The following is a 4268-nucleotide window of genomic DNA, read 5'->3' on the forward strand; positions in this document are numbered from 1 at the left end:
GGTACTGGTTTGTTGTAAGAGGAAAACACTGTTGGCTGGCTGATAAACCCTGGCTAAAACCAATAAGCGAACAGGCTGGTAATTAGAATGTAAATAAAATAAAAAATACCAATATTGTAATAAAAATAAAATCGAATACATAATATTGCGTGAAATGAAAAAAGTTGACAAATGTCATGGTCCATGGTAATTAAGGGAGATACAATATTGTTCATACAAATATGTTTGGTACGAAAATATTAAGGCCCTAATACAAAGTTGTACTATTCTACAGCTTGAAATATTGGCCGTTTCTCTGATAGATTAAAAAGGAGGACTCCAGATGTTGCACGGCTTGTACGATACGATAGCTAGTTTCACAAGAAACTGATAAAATGATTTCATCAATGGTGAGCTGCAAATAAGAACAAAAAAAGGTGAGAATGATACAAATGTTGTGGAAATGAATCTTAAGAAACAGGGTGGAAGTAAGCTGTTACTTACACCATTGTGATCGAAGATGATGTCAAATATTTCGCTTTCTATTGAACCTTCAGGTAAGTCTAACTCGGTGGCATTAAAAAAATTACTGTCATTATCAATTAGATCCCATGATTCATCTCCGATATTATCCGAGGATATAGGAGCATCAACATCATTATCTGATCCATCTATCTCCATGTTGTCAAGGTCGAGATTAAAATCCTTAGCCATATCTTTAACACAGTGTATAAAAATAGCACTGAACCTATTGACAAAATTCTGCACAGGGTACAATGAAGTGTTGTGAACTAATTGAAGACATAGTTAAGTAATTGTAAGTTATATAAATGTAGTCATGAAAAAAACATTACCAAATTGACTCCGTCAACAAGGGACAAGTTCTCAGGAGTCGATGGCCTATATTTAGCAATATTCCTAAGAACCTGATCACTACAAATTGCATACCTATGTAGAGAAAACAAAATAATTAATATGAAAATAGTAATAGCAGGAAAAATAAAAACAGTTGGAAAGAAAAAATGAATCGTTAAAATAGGAAAGTACGGTGCTGCATGATTGTCTTTAGCTATCATCTTCCGAGCTTCAAGAAGCATTTCGTACAGCAAGATCTCATCCTAGAGAAAAAAATTATGTATTAAAATTCATGCTAGGAAAATAAAATCATTAATATTTTAAAGAAATGTGCAAAGTCATGTATTAAAATCCATGGAAAAATAAAAGGTCACTAGCATACTTTCGAAAGAAAATCGAGCTCGGGAGCGATTTCCGGATCACTAGACGTGGAGTAATCATCGTCAGACAACATTTCATCTGTGACCCTTAAGATGAGAGGATGTCCAGAGTAATGGTAGGAGTGAAGGAATTTCTCTCCATCAGCAGATATGCTGTTGAAAAAGAAGTATCATGAGCCGTCAAAAGAAAAACATTAATGCGAAAAATATTTGTGAAAAAAACAACTATAAACCTGACAAATCTGTATGACCCATTGACGATCTGATTAAGATAACCTGCATCAAATGATATTCATTGAGAAAATTATCATAACTTATATTTACTAATATATCAAAATGGCTAATATGACTTATTACGAAAAAAACAAATATGCTACAGACAATGACATTAGTTACCATTGGCTAATAAAATTCCACCTAGACCTTTCCACCAGTTGGCTTCCCGTGATTTCCCAAGGCCATAGAATTCAGAATTTTGGAAATTGTTGGTTATAACCTTCTTGCACTAATGTTTAAAATAAAACAATTATAACAAATACACTAGGTAAACAGAACACCGAAAAGGATGGTTGTAATTAACATAGATACATGTGATCCTCTAAGCACATTGATAGGGAAGTTTAGGCCCCAACGTCCACCACACTCGTTGACACAACCAAGCAACATCGCAGCCTCGGTTGATAAGTCTTTCTCCTTGCCGACCCTTGATGTGCAATTGTCGCAATTACCTGTGGTTACCAAAACGAAGACAAAAATGAAAGACCAAAGGAATATACAAATGTGAATAAAATAAATGTGAAATATTTGGATTCACTACTAACCACAATTGTCACCACCAGCTTCGCCAAAATAATTAAGAATATGTTGGCGACGGCATGTAGCAAGGACACAATAACTTTGGGCAGCAAAGAAAGATGACATGATAACTTCTTTTTGAGCTTCCTGTATAATGTAATAGTTTATAGATGCTGAAAATACGATACAAAAAACTTAAAGGAAAAATGCAAAACTCACTGTATTAGTTGCAGCACAATAAAAATCACCCCTAGAGAAATCACTTCGGCTATAATAAAGCAAACATGTTGAAGGCAAACCATCACGTCCGCATCTACCGCTCTCTTGATAGTATGACTCAAGGCTTTTGGGGCAGCCAAAATGAATAACACACCTGACATCTGGCTTGTCTATACCCATACCAAAGGCAATAGTGGCCACCATGACAAATACCTCGTCAGTAACAAATGACCTGAAAATGATTGTTACATGTAACAAGTGAAAGCGAAAGATAAATGAACCAAAGAAATGAGTAATTTTGGTTATAACTAAAACGAACTTGTGTGCAGCCTCTCTTAAAGCACTATCCATCTGTCCATGATACATTTTTGCATTCAACACCAAGAGATTTAAGAGCATCATGTACCTAGTATCAACACCAAGAGATTTAAGAGCATCAACACCAAGAGAGAGAAAATAATAATTAAAATAAATACAAATAAAAATAAAAGAAAAAACTAAACAAAAAATAAACCAGCCTGCTCGGTGTCACATATTGTGATGCAATATATTATAGTTGATTCACGGGCTGATACCCGACGAGGAACATCTCGTATCAACTCAGCAATTGCTTCGTTACTGCATGTGCCAGATCTAATTAATTTTACTCCATAAAACAAGTTAGGTCTATCAAAAGAGCCAATGAATACGAATGGTTCACGTAGGATAAGTGATTTGCAAATATCTTCGCGGACCCTGGTAAATAAATAATGTAAATAGATATCTCTTTCCAGGAAAAACATTAATATAGTTCAATAATAAATCTGGTATTACCTATCAGTAGCCGTTGCAGTCAATGCTAAAAATGGGATACCAAACAATTTAGCTCTTAAACGATGGAGCATTTTGTACTCAATCCTAAATTTGGAACATAATATAAAGAAAAAATAAGAAATAAGCACATGAAAATTTGACAAGGAAATCTGGATTAATGAAATACCTGAAATCAGGGCCCCACTGAGATATGCAATGTACTTCGTCCACAGGCCAACAGACAAATGCCACGACGGATCATGTTAGACCAAAAACTGAGAGTAACACGATTAGAATGGTGGGTAATTGTTACTGATTAGTATCTTAACGATGCTTTGAATATATATTAATGATAATACCTATCGGGAAGGGAAATTGCCTTTTCCGGTGTCAAGTACAACACATCATACAAACCACTTTGAGCGTAGTTCATTACTACAGCATGATTCTTTTGCGTGCTTCCTAAATAGTCAGAACGCACCCCTCTTTGCTGCAAGCTCATGACCTGTAATGCTATATTGTTAAAATAACAAAACAAAATATAGCAATAAAAAAAGAGAGAAATGGGCCACCTGGTCTTGCATTAAGGACAACAATGGGCTAATGACAATTGTCTTTTTTTGTTAATAACGGGGGAAGCTGGTAGCTGCAAGTGTTAAAAAGGGAGTGCGGAGGAGAGATTAGAGTGTACAATATTAAACAAAAAATACATAATAGTTTTTGAATTTAGTAAATAATAAATGAGAACGCTTTACTGTGGTTCATGATGCGGGCACTTATGAAGGAATTCTCACATACCACATTGATTTGCCGCCACCAATGGCAATGACAACTAAACAGTCATGACCCCTTCTAATTGCGTCCACAACATCACGCTGGTATGGTCGTAGGGATGAAAAACCAAAATACTTCTGCGAATGACAAATATGTACATATTAGGAATGTAAACGTGCTATTGAAAATAATTGAATGATGAAGATGCTTACCTTAAGAACGGCGTCCATGGTAAAGAAAGAGTTAAACTATGGACAAGGAAGTGGCGAAGGGAACGCTGATAGCATAAATGATGAGTGGCGATGAGAATAGGCGGCCATCTAGCTATGGATAGCTAAAACCTTAGGGGTGTGGTGCCGCTGCCAAACATGTACAAAGAGCAGGATTCCCTGAGGACAACGAGACGGAAAGTAAAACTACTTTAAGGGAATCACTGCAGCGACACCGGTCTTGTCAACTGCACCATCAAACAAT

At 35.8% G+C, this 4268-nt stretch overlaps 1 pseudogene; it reads right to left on the minus strand.

The window, feature by feature from the left end:
• Positions 1-268: 268 nt before the first annotated feature.
• LOC136526017 (uncharacterized) lies at positions 269-4024 on the minus strand (annotated as a pseudogene).
• Positions 4025-4268: the final 244 nt, after the last annotated feature.

The sequence above is a fragment of the Miscanthus floridulus genome, chromosome 19 (genome assembly GCF_019320115.1).
Source record: "Miscanthus floridulus cultivar M001 chromosome 19, ASM1932011v1, whole genome shotgun sequence".
NCBI lineage: Eukaryota > Viridiplantae > Streptophyta > Magnoliopsida > Poales > Poaceae > Miscanthus > Miscanthus floridulus.